This window comes from Podarcis filfolensis, assembly GCF_964270895.1.
Source record: "Podarcis filfolensis genome assembly, chromosome: 8".
NCBI classification, from domain to species: Eukaryota; Metazoa; Chordata; class Lepidosauria; order Squamata; family Lacertidae; genus Podarcis; species Podarcis filfolensis.
This window is the reverse complement of record NC_139611.1, coordinates 34,070,163-34,083,272: the sequence shown is the minus strand read 5'-3', so window position 1 is coordinate 34,083,272 and position 13,110 is coordinate 34,070,163. Positions and strand designations below refer to the sequence as shown.

Genomic DNA, 13,110 nt, shown 5'->3' with positions numbered 1-13,110 from the left:
ACCATAGAATGCTCGAGACCCAGCTAATATAGGGAATTATCAAAAGACCTCCCAAATGAATTGAGTTAATTCAAGCCTCCTTGTTCACAATTAGGCCATTATCTTAAAATCTGCAGTTCAGTTTCTCACCATCACATCTGCGCTCAAAAACAGACCCTCACGGGTGTTGGAGAATGGGGGGGGGGAGGTGAAGATTTTTAAATCCTTAAAACTTCCACATCTCCTGCTTTTTCTCTCTCTAAAAACGAACAAATGTGTTTAAAGAGATACTTCTTTTAATGTGAGATTGATGCTGTCTAACCAAATTCTTGATGTTGCTTCCATTGTACAGCAAGGTATGCTTTGAGGAAGGGGGGGGGCGTGGGGAACCAGCTTGTGTTGTGATAACAAAGACACAGAAAAATAGCTCCGTCTCCACTTTCAAAGGGACAAGCTGTTTTAATTTCCTCTGAAGAAGCTCATTACAACATGATGGGCAAAATGTCAGGAATAATTAAACGTAGAAGGGGGGGGGAGCTATTTGGAATCAATGGTCTGTTTGTGAGGACCTCCCTCCAAAAAAAATCTCTATCACCTGACAGGAATATTATTATTTTTTTGGACAATAAAGCCTCTAAGTCTAAGACAAGAAATGTGCCACAAACATTTCCTCCCACCCCATTTGCCGAAAGAAACTTGAAAGGAACTTAATGTTGGAGCAGATGGAGGTGCAAAACATCATTCACTCTCATGCTCACGCACAAATCAAGCTGTTTTGTGTGACAACAGAAGGAGCAAAGCTGTCTTGTGAAGCTCAAGAGTCAGTGGCCTTCCTTTGGTTTTATAGGGGTGGGGGTCATGCCTCCCGCCAGTCCTCAGGTCACGACTCTAAACATCAGTCCATCAAGATAAGAAGGTTGCGACAGATGATATTAATTACCTGCCCTTTCAAGCCATCCCTGTCTCACATGTGGTTAACTCTTCATCATGTTCATCTCCAGAACAAAAAAAAAGTAGGGGTGGGGGGTGGGGAGCTTCCACTGGGTTGCTTTGGCACAAGGAGTCAAGACCGTCACAGTCACAAAAACCTTCCCTTTCGCAGTCATATACTGTGGTACAGGGTGAGTTTTTCTGGGGGTAGAAGAACTACGTGTTGGGGACAACCTCGTGGTTCCTTGGAAGCCTAGTGTGGTATCCTGTTTTCCATGGTAGCCAACCAAATGCCTCTAGGAAGGAAGTTCATTAGCTGGGCATGAAGGCAATATTACTCCTCAGCAACACTGGGACTGAAAGGACGATGTTTGCAATAAACTACCTGAACCAGTGGGGTGTGGCAAACAGAAAGCTAATCTGTTCTCCCCCCTCACTTCTCTTTTAGCAACTACAGTGGTACCTTGGGTTACATATGCTTCAGGTTACATACGCTTAAGGTCACAGACTCCGCTAACCCAGAAATATTACCTTGGGTTAAGAACTTTGCTTCAGCATGAGAACAGAAATCATGCAGTGGCAGCGCAGTGGCAGCAGGAGGCCCCATTAGCTAAAGTGGTGCTTCAGGTTAAGAACAGTTTCAGGTTAAGAGCAGACCTCCAGAACGTATTAAGTTCTTAACCCAAGGTACCACTGTACTTGTTAGGCTTCCTCTTAGGCTTTCCTTCCTTCCTGCTTCTTCTCCAAGTTCAGACAACATCAGTATGAGCAAACATGTGTGTGTGTATTGACTCTATTTTGGCCACATGTAAAACCTATACTTGGCAAGGTCCGTATAGTTAAAGCTATGGTTTTCCCAGTAGTGATGTATGGAAGTGAGAGCTGGACCATAAAGAAGGCTGATCGCCGAAGAATTGATGCTTTTGAATTATGGTGCTGGAGGAGACTCTTGAGAGTCCCATGGACTGCAGGAAGATCAGACCTATCCATTCTGAGGGAAATCAGCCCTGAGTGCTCACTGGAAGGACAGATCCTGAAGCTGAGGCTCCAATACTTTGGTCACCTCATGAGAAGAGAAGACTCCTTGGAAAAGACCCTGATGTTAGGAAAGATTGAGGGCACAAGGAGAAGGGGATGACAGAGGACGAGATGGTTGGACAGTGTTCTCGAAGCTACCAGCATGAGTTTGACCAAACTGCGGGAGGCAGTGGAAGACAGAAGTGCCTGGCGTGCTCTGGTCCACGGGGTCACGAAGAGTCGGACACGACTAAACAACTAAACAACAACAAAAACCTATACTTAAGGTTCTCTTTGTTTGGCACGAGTAATAAAAGTTTTCTTTATCCCTTCAACCGGCAGTCTTACCAGTCAATTTTATTTCTTCACACCATTGCAATATATTTACCAAACTTCCAACAAGCATCAGGTATTGTCAGGGAACTGTCATCGGAAGAACAGGTGGTGGAGGGGCTCCCAGAGGTTGAGAGAGACTTATCAGCGGAGGAGGGAACCAGCAGGGGGCGAGAAAGAGCTCCAAGGGAAGGCGAGTCAGAAGATTGGCTCAGAGACAATTCCAGCGAGAACAGCGAGGAGGTTTCAGGACCTCCATTAGGGACACCCACTCCTCGCCGGAAATTGTCACGTAGAGAGTCCAGAAGACGTGTTTCCGTTAAGGAGCTGTTATGCTGGAAGAAATTCCGTAAACGCCCACTGTCGGATTCTGCCAGCGACTGACGGAGCCATGCTTATGGCGCTCCGTTACAGACAGTGGTTTGTGGACTTAGCCAAACACTGAGGGATTAGGAACTTTACGCACAAGCAGCTCAACATCCCATCACAGCAATCCGACAGTCCCTGAAAGCAGCTTGTGCAGAGAAGGCATCATGAGCAACCCAGCCGGAACCGGAGAAGCAGGAGGAGCTGGAGCCGGTCCAAGCCTCGAAGAAAGGTACCGGGTGTTGGAGGTCCAGCTAGCGCTGCAAACGGCGAGGCTCGATGAGAGGAGGGCTCAGGATGCAGAAAAGGCAAAGGCCCCCCCACAAGCAAGAAAGATGCCAGGATTGGTGCAGAAGTTTGGGGGGGATCCCAGGAACTATCAAGCCTTTAGGACAGAGGTGCAGTATGCTCTTAATCTGCAGTTTGATGACTTTCCCGATGAGGAATCGCGAGTGGCGTTTGTGATTAGCCATCTCGAAGGAGGGGCGAGAGACTGGGTTAGACCCCTGATGGCAGGGCATAATGAAGTCTTGAAAGACGCACGGAAGTTTTTTCGCGCCATGGACCTGATGTTTTCCAGCGACATTGAACAGGGAGTGGTGCGCAGACAGTTGATGGCTTGTAAACAGGGGAGCCGATCTGTCCGTGAGTACTGGACTGAGTTTACTATGTTGATACACAAATTGGGGTGGGATCTGTCAGCGGAACCCATTCAAATGCTTTTCGAAGAGGGACTTTCCTCGGCTGTGAAAGATGAACTTTCCCGGGCGCCCAGGGCGGAGTCTATGGACCAGCTGACCAAATCAGCGCTGACCATTGGAGCACGCCAGGAGGCCAGAGCCTTGGAGAAGCGGGAAGGGAAAGGGGAGCGTTGGAGAGATTTCCGCATTCCAGAGATTCCGGAGCCAGCTTTCCCGCCCGCAGAGCCGATGGAAGTTGGAACAGCGCGCGCGCGGGCAGTTTCAAATCCCAGTGAAGGGCGGAAGAAGGAGGGGAAGAGCCCCAAGAAATGTTATCTCTGCCAGCAGCCAGGTCATTTTGCCAGAGTCTGTCCACAAAGAAAGGAATGGCAAGGGATGGCAGGAGCTGTTGGGGGGAAGGAGGAAGAAGGACAGGACCAAGTAAAAGCCAGCGCCTGACTGCCACCATCAGGGCACAGCAGTCAGGCCAAGGAGCAGTAAAAGTGCCCACGCCAGAACCTCCGAGACCAGCCCTAGTGATAGAGGTGTTGCTAGAGCTGCCAAACGGACATCCCTTAAAGATAAGGGCGCTATTGGACTCAGGCAGCTCCTGTAATTTTATGAGCAAGGAGTTTGCAGCAGAACACCAGATACAGACTATCCCTTTAAGCAACCCCTTGCAGGTGACCACGATCGATGGGAGAGAGCTGTTGGGAGGAGGAGTCAGCTTACAGACCGTCCCAATGGTAATGAGGGTAGCCAGGCACACCGAAAGAATAGTGTTCCATGTGGCCACCTTGGGAGGGGCTCCCATTATTTTGGGGATGAGCTGGCTAGCGTTGCATGATCCGCTAGTGGGTTGGCATCAGAGAGTGGTCTCCTTTGGGTCAGCACATTGCCTAGAACATTGCAAAGAGGGCAAGGCTCCAGAAGGGGCAAAGGCCTTTCTAGCAGGAACAGAAGTAACGGACAAAGGAAAGGTGCCCAAACAATACGCTGACCTGAGCAATGTCTTCAGCGAAAGGGAAGCAGACAAACTACCACCGCATAGACCCTTTGACTGCCAGATCAATCTAGTCCCTGGAGCCCAGCTCCCTGTGGGCAAGCTGTATGCCATGTCAGACAGGGAAATGCAGGAGTTGAGGGAGTTTATTGACAAAAACCTGAAGAGAGGTTTCATCAGAGAGTCCAGAGCGGTGGGGGGCAGCCCAGTGTTTTTTGTGGACAAAAAAAACACGAATAAACCTAGACTTGTAGTGGACTTCCGGAGCATAAATGCAGTGTCGGAACCAGTGGCCTTTCCCATGCCCAGGATTGATGACATTTTGACCCGGGTGAGGAAGGGAAAAATTTTCACTAAACTGGACTTAAGGGGGGCATACAACCTGATACGGATAAGGGAGGGGGATGAATGGAAGACAACGATGTTCACCCCCCTAGGGGCTTTCGAATATCTCGTTATGCCCTTTGGATTACAAGCAGGCTCAGCATGTTTCCAATCGTTCATGAACCACGTGCTGGGGCCTCTGCTCTACAAGAATTGTGTGGCCTTCCTAGATGACGTATTAGTCTATTCAGAGAATGAGGAGCAGCATGTAAAGGACGTCAGAGAAGTGTTGAGCCGACTGCAAGCAAACCAACTGTGGGTGAAATTAGAGAAGTGTCAGTTTCACACCAAGGAGGTGGAATTCCTGGGGTACCGCTTGTCAGACAAGGGGTTAGCCATGGATCCAGGCAAGGTCCAGGCGGTACTGGAATGGAAGAGACCGAAAACGAAAAAGGATGTGCAAAGATTCTTAGGGTTTGGGAACTTTTATCGGAAGTTCATCAAGAACTTTGCCCATTTAACGGCTCCCATCACGGACTGTCTCAGCAGCAAGAAGAAATTTGTTTGGACGGCAGAAGCGGAGCAAGCATTCGAAGAATTGAAAAAGGCCTTCGCTTCGGAAGAACAGCTCCTGCATGTGGATTTACAAAAACCCATGAGAGTGGAAACTGACGCATCAGACCGGGCGGTGGGGGCGGTGCTTCTTCAGCCGGGGAAGGATAAGTTGGAGTGGAGACCGTGTGCCTTCTTCTCGCGGAAGTTGAACAAATCCGAGAAGAACTACACGGTATATGACCGAGAACTACTTGCCATTCACGAAGCGTTCCGGAAATGGAGACACTTACTAATTGGTGCACAACACAAGGTGCAAGTATGCACGGACCACAAGAATTTAGAGTACTGGAGAACGGCACGAGTGCTCAACCAACGGCAAGTGAGATGGGCACAGGAGTTCTCCAAATTTTATTTTGAAATTTGCTATGTGCCAGGCCCGGAAAACGTCAGGGCGGACGCTCTCTCACGCAAACCAGAGTATTTGGAGGGGGAGGGAGCACCCGAAGAGAGACATATCATCCCAGAGGACCACTGGGTGTGTGGGGCGGCGTTGGTGGGGCAAAGGGAACTGGTAGAGGAGACGCAGAATGATGAATACGCCCAGAATAAGCTCCAAGGTCTAAGGAGGGAGGGAGAAAACTCCGGAGGTTTTGAAGAAAGAAACGGGGCATTGTATTACAAAGGGGCACTATATATACCCGAAGGGGAATTGAGAGGGAGAGTACTCAAACAGATGCACGACAGCCCTACAGCAGGGCATTTTGGGCAACACAAAACCATGTGGTTGGTTACCAGGGAATTTTGGTGGCCCAGAGTGAGGGAAGATGTAAGGGAGTATGTAAGAGGGTGTGACCAATGCCAGCGAGCCAAGGGAGAAAGGCGGGCACCGGCGGGGTTGTTAGAACCGTTGCCCACACCAGAGAGGCCATGGGAGGCGGTATCGATAGATTTTATGACTGATCTGCCGAAATCCAAGGGGAAAACCGCCATACTGGTAGTAGTAGACCTGTTAACTAAGATGGGCCACTTTGTAGCTTGCTCACATGCAGTCACGGCGGAAGAGACAGCTAAATTGTTTGTAGAACATATTTTTAGACTGCATGGCGCCCCCTTGAGGGTGGTCTCAGACCGGGGCAAACAATTCACGTCCAGGTTCTGGAGGAAGCTCATGAGCTTACTGCACGTGGAGGTCAATTTTTCGACTGCCCGGCACCCAGAAACCAACGGGCAGGCGGAAAGAGCAAACGATATCCTCCAACAATATCTGAGGTGTTATGTCAATGACAGAGAGAACGATTGGGTGGAAAAGTTGGCGCTGGCGGAATTTGCCTACAATAATGCGGAGAATGTGTCCACCAGGATGAGCCCCTTTTTGGCTAATTATGGCTGCCACCCCAGGGCATTTCCAGGGGGAGGAGGGGAGAGATGGAGCGTCCCAGCCGCAGAACTTTTTGTAGAAGAAATGGAAGCGATCCATCGTCAACTCCAACTCAACTTAGAAAGGGCCAAAGAACAATATAAGAAGCAGGCAGACAAGAACAGAAGGGAAGGTGAAACCATAAGGGTGGGGGATCAGGTGTGGCTGTCCACCCAAGGACTGCCGTTCAAGGGGGGTTGCAAGAAATTAAGACCCAAAAGATTGGGACCATTTGAGGTCATTCAACAGGTTAACCCCGTAGCTTTCAGACTCCGGTTACCGAACCACATGAAACTGCATCCAGTGTTCCACAGGTCATTACTGTCACCGTATAGGGGGGGAAAAGAAGGGGTTTTCCCACAGGGACCTGTCTTAGAAGAGAGGGAAAGCAGCAACCATGTGGCGGAAATCCTCGACTCCAGGTGGAAGGGTAATCAGGTGGAGTATTTGGTAGCGTGGGAAGGGGAACCGGAGTCAGAAAACACCTGGGTGACGGCAGAGGAAGTCAATGACGAGGTCTTGATCGAAGCGTTCCATCAAAGGTTCCCCAGGAAACCTCAGTCAGTAGCGAGGTTCCGGAGAGAGTACTTTGGCACCACCGACGAGGAGGAGGAATTGGAAGGATTCACGGGGTCAGAGTGGGAAGAAGGAATAGATTCCGAGGAGGATGAGTACTTAGAAACCCAAAACAGCAACCGGTGGAGGAAAATGTTCGAGACTTCGGAAGATGAGGGAAGTTCTTTCAGGGGTTTTGCTCCCTCGCCTCCAGCAGAGGAAGGGAGGGGAGGGGGTGGAGGGGGCCCTGGAGGGGAGGTGGATGTCAGGGAACTGTCATCGGAAGAACAGGTGGTGGAGGGGCTCCCAGAGGTTGAGAGAGACTTATCAGCGGAGGAGGGAACCAGCAGGGGGCGAGAAAGAGCTCCAAGGGAAGGCGAGTCAGAAGATTGGCTCAGAGACAATTCCAGCGAGAACAGCGAGGAGGTTTCAGGACCTCCATTAGGGACACCCACTCCTCGCCGGAAATTGTCACGTAGAGAGTCCAGAAGACGTGTTTCCGTTAAGGAGCTGTTATGCTGGAAGAAATTCCGTAAACGCCCACTGTCGGATTCTGCCAGCGACTGACGGAGCCATGCTTATGGCGCTCCGTTACAGACAGTGGTTTGTGGACTTAGCCAAACACTGAGGGATTAGGAACTTTACGCACAAGCAGCTCAACATCCCATCACAGGTATTGAGTGACATACGGCCTCTTAAGCCTAGTGGTTTGTTTAACCATTGTGGCTAATAGCCTCTGACAGACCTATCCTCTCTCTGAGTCCTCCTTTAAAGTCATCTAAATTAGTGGCCATCCCTCCATCCTGCCTCTGGCTTCACAGCAGACTTCTAACTTCAGTGAGGATTTTAAGGCCACATCCACACCAGACATTTAAAGCACAATGATACCGCTTTAAACAGTCATGGCTTCCCCTAAATAATTATGGGTGCTGTAGTTTGTTAAAGATGCTGCCTGCTGAGAGCTGTTTGGAGACACCCCCCCCCCATTCCCCTCACAGTTTTTGTAGACTGCTTTGCGTTTTTTCTTTCTGTTTTACAATCAAGCAGAGGATGGATTTTATGAAATGAATAAAATAAGCAGATAAAATAAAACAAGTGCTATGATATTTAAGGGTGGTTTATAAATTAATTGCTATTCACAGGGAACTCTGGGAACTGTGACAACTTTCTTGTTTCATTTGTTCCAGATGAAAAGAATGACCTCATGGACCCACTCCCTGGGCTTAGATGTGGGTATGGACATCCAATGTGCTGGCACTGATGGGGGGCTGATGTTGACATGTTGATTTCAAACATCTAGTCAGATATTCAGCTACAGGCCTCTTCTCTGGCTAGAATACCATGACAAATGCCTGAGTAAAGAGATCAGGCCAGGAACATGCATGTTTCTCTTCCCTTCCCTCTCCAAAGATTGTGGCAGAGGAATTCAATTTATGCCAGGTCCTGGTTTCCTAAAAGAATAAAGAGTCACAAAAAGTTAAGCCAAATGGATTAACATTTAAAGGAATGTGTTTCTCTCCGGGACATTGGCTCCCACAATCTGGTCTCCTTGTGTTTATAGCGACAGGTGCAGGTTAGCTCTTTATCTACAGCAAATCAACCAGGGGAAGAAACTACCGCCATCTATAGTACATCTTTTAAAGGCTAGATAGCAAATGTCAGAACTATTTGATCTGGTTTTAGAAACCAACTTTCAAGATTTTGCAAGATTTCACGTGCATGTATATATCTACACACACTTTGAAAAGATTTTAAAGACAGATTTCTTTTTTAAAGAACAAACTTTTATGTGCGTATAAAATGGGAAAGCATGCTCAAAGTCTTGGGCAAAGAGAAAGCAGGGGAGAGAGCTATCTGCAGTGCACCATAAATCTATCCAATTGTGTGCCAGCAGCTGGATCTTTTTATGTGTGACATATGCTCTTGATGCTTAAGATCAACAGATATAGCTAGATTTATTGAACAACACAAGCATTAATTGTGTCTGGTCCAAAGTCCAGAAATACTTGATAACATACAAAACTCTTGAAACGAAGAGCTATATGCTTGGAGTATCATACTGACAGATACCAGGGTATGGGCAGGATTGGCCAAATTAGGATCAAAAGGGTTGCGTTCTTAGAATCGGGACTGAGTCAGAAGCCTTGGCAAGATATAGGGCCAGGGCACTGTTTCGGAAGGGGAATAGTCTCCATACCCAGTCAAGTCAAGTCAAGTACTTTATTACGGTCATAGACCAGCATAAGCAAAACATCTTAATAAATAGCATAACAGTATAAATCTAAGCTAATAATTATTAAATAAATAGGAGCAAGAACCAAACATAGATTTAAACAAATACATAGAATACTTAATTAAGCATAGACAATGGGTGAGTAAAAGTTTATAAGAAAAATTAAAAGATCGGTTAACACAGCTATATGGGGTGGGTTTCAGAAGTGTGGATCTAACAATATGGGCCTTCAGTTTAGGACTGAATTGTAGCATAGGCCATTCTTTGTCGAATATCTATCATGGCAGCACAAAATCTGGTGACTGAATATGTGACTTCTGGGCTCTCGTCCTGTAGTAATAGGGAGATGTATGTTCTTCCGAACGCCCAGGAAACTTATATAAAATGGGCTGGATAAGCCTAGTTCAGATGTCTACTGGCAATGAAGAAGGGCATGCTCCTTCGTTTCCTGCTGCCCAGAGCCACACGGGCATTTCCTCTCCTCGTAAGGTATCTTCCTAAAACGGCCTTTCTGCATTGCTGAAGGGAGGGCCTGACAATGGGCCAAAGTGAAAGCCCTTCATTATTTTGGTATTTCGAGATTAGCTATGTATGGCATTTGGGAAGTCAAATATCTTATAGTTTCGCTAATTAAAAATTTGGTGGACCTGGCTAGGTCTACCTGTCGTTCTATATCTACCACACGCTGTTAAATATTGTTTTTTGCTTGTTCGTGCCCCATGTTGAGTTGGATTTGTGGATTGAATCCTAAAGTTGCTATTATATTTTCCACTGCTTGTTTCCATGTGGACTGAAATTTGTCTATAATAGTCGCTCGGAAGGAAGGCTAGTCTCAGCCAGTAATTAAGAGTGGCAAGCCACACTCTTGCCTCAATTCTTATTAATCCAGTTTCGAGGAATATGGTTGCGTTTGTCTCCATACCCATTTTCTGAGTTTCAGAAATTGTATGTTTATTTCTCAGGGACACACACACAGTCTGGCCAGATCTCTCTCTCTCTCTCTCTCTCTCTCTCTCTCTCTCTCACACACACACACACACACACATATATATGCGCACTGAATGACTATTATCCTCTTATAGACATTCAACAGGGTACCATAAGCATGGCACTGCAGTAGAAGCCTGTACCACCAAACTATACAGGTTTGGTTCCCAATCATATGGAGAAGGCCCTCCAGCTATAAGGGCAGGGACTCTTTACAAATGTTTTAAGGAATGTGCATAGATAGGAGACAAAGTCTGCTGCCACGATGCCACCCATAGAGGATCAGGATATCAGCGACTACTAGCCAAGATGACTACACCCTTGTGCAAATTAACTGAAACAAACAATGTAGTTTATTGTACAAAACTCACATATACATGTACAAAACTCACATATATATACATTAGTAACGTATATGACCTCCGCTATTTTTAAGCAGCATTTGAACACGGTTTGGCATGGAGTCTAGTAGTTTTGAACAGTCACTGTTGATTTTTGGATCCCTGTACCACACTTGAATCAGCGCCTGAATGAGCTTCTCCATAGCCGTACAGTCTACAGCACAGAGGTGAGTATTGAATATAGCCCACAAATTCTCAATGGGATTTACGTCCGGGGAATTCCCTGGCCAATCAAGTACCTGTATTTGCTGCTCTGTCATGAATTTCTTCACCACTTTCGATGTGTGACAGAGGGCTAGGTCCTGCTGCAATATCCCAGTACCGTCAGAATACCTCTTTTCCAACTCTGGAATAACTCTCTTTCGTAGAACCTCAATATATTGTGGCGAGCGCATCATTCTTTCTATTGGCTGCAGGCTTCCGACACCATAATGATCAACTGACTTTTTGTGCTTGTTTTGAGTACAGGATTACGAGTAACATAGAAAACATGCTTTGTTTCAATTAATTTGCGCAAGGGTGTATGTCCTCCACTGTCAGAGGAGACAATACTGCGCTAGATGGGCCAATGGTCTGAATTTGTATAATGCAACTTCCTATGTTCTTATGATTAGTCAGTCCTTTGGCATGATCCAGCAGCGTTCTTATGATCTTATAACTCTAGTGATGTTATCCCAAGCTGCTCATCTGGAGAAAGTATCAGGAGAGAGATAGAGAGATGTAGCCTGTAGTCACTCATATGCAATAAGGCTCCATCCCTTTGCCCTGCATGCTTTGTAACTAACAAGCTTTGCTAAGAAGGACAGTGTGGTTTCCTTTCAAGCTTTCAGGTTTACTGCTGGTGATGCCCATTGGCGATGGAGCATTGTAAAATCCTTGCTTGCAGCAAACTTTCAACACTGGCTTTCATCCATGAGACAGATAAACAGTTCCAAATGCTGATGGTAGTTTCAGTAGGATTGCACCAATAACAGGCAGGAGACTGGCAAAGATTTTTGAGATCTATGGACATATGGTACACATAATCACTTGCTGAAATTGGTGCACATACTAATTTCTTCTGCCATGCTTAGTACATGTGAGCAAACGGGTTTCCAAGTATCCTGGCCTTCACTGCCAGAAGAGGAACTCCAGCTCCCAGCTCGGCTTCTGCCAAAGACTTTAATGCTTAAATAAGAGTGGTACATAGGCAAGGCACAGTTACAAGGTACAGCAGGTGTGCAAGAGGATGAGATACATAGCTAGGTGCAAGCTAAGGCGCTAGTCCAATAAGCAACATGTCCCCTGCACCTTGCTTCAAAGGACAGGACAGGCACAACACTTAGCATAGCAAATGGCTGTAGTCATGAGACTGGGCAATCCTCAGGGTGGGTTGAGCTTGCAGGGTGGGTTTGTGCTGGTGTTTCCAAGTCCTAGGAGACGGAGGCAGGATCAACACTGGTTGTTGAGAAGCAGGTGGCAGAATCTGACCCTGAATCTGAACATATGGGTCACATAAGTTCCACAAAACATCAAATGTACTTTTCAATGTGACTCCCCTTAAACATCTATGTAGTACGATAAAATGTCCATATAAATGCATTTATTGGTGAAAATAACATACAGAAATGCATTACATTAGGGAAAATTGCTTTGCAAAAATGTATGCACTGGGCAAAACTGCAATAAAAATGTGTGTATTAGTAGAAATTCACACAAAAATGCTTATGAATACTAAAAATAAATAAATCTCAAGCTGGTGTGGAAACATACAAAACTGAACTTAGGGCTGAAAAAATGAGAACCCAAAATTGACATATTCATCCAAACCTAATGGCAACTGGGTTGGTTCACCTTTCAGTGTGAACTGAATCAAATTCTTCCCCCCTGTCCCTAGCCCTGTTGAGTACAGTGGACACTCGGGTTGCGAACATGATCCGTGCGGGATGCACGTTCGCAACCCGCATCTGCACACGCACGGGTTGCGATTCGGCGCTTCTGTGCATGCGTGACCGCTGAAACACGGAAGTAACCCGTCCGGTACTTCCGGGTTTTGGCGGTCCATAACCCGAAAAAACACAACCTGAAGCGGCTCTAACCCGAGGTACGACTGTACTGGCCAGTTCTGGAAGCAAAACACCTTGTGTATGATTTTTTTTTTGGTGGTGTCAAAGTAGCAGAAATGACTGCTCTGACCTCCAGCTTAACGTGGGGGATGAGGAGAACCAGTTTATGTTGGCATCATCCGATTAAATTCTGTACAGCTCAGCATTTTCCCGCTTGCAGAGATGCATTTTCAAAGCGGCGAGTAAGAGATACAAGTATAAATCCTATTATTTGCTATCAGGCGC

At 46.8% G+C, this 13,110-nt stretch overlaps 1 long non-coding RNA gene across 1 annotated transcript in view; it reads right to left on the bottom strand.

Moving 5' to 3' along the window:
- Positions 1–13,110, bottom strand: part of LOC310768265 — a 110,624-nt gene that overhangs the window by 75,121 nt on the left and 22,393 nt on the right. The window contains exon 2 of the long non-coding RNA XR_014551240.1: positions 12,100–12,257. This is a non-coding gene — a long non-coding RNA (uncharacterized lncRNA). The remainder of the gene's footprint in view (positions 1–12,099; positions 12,258–13,110) is intronic.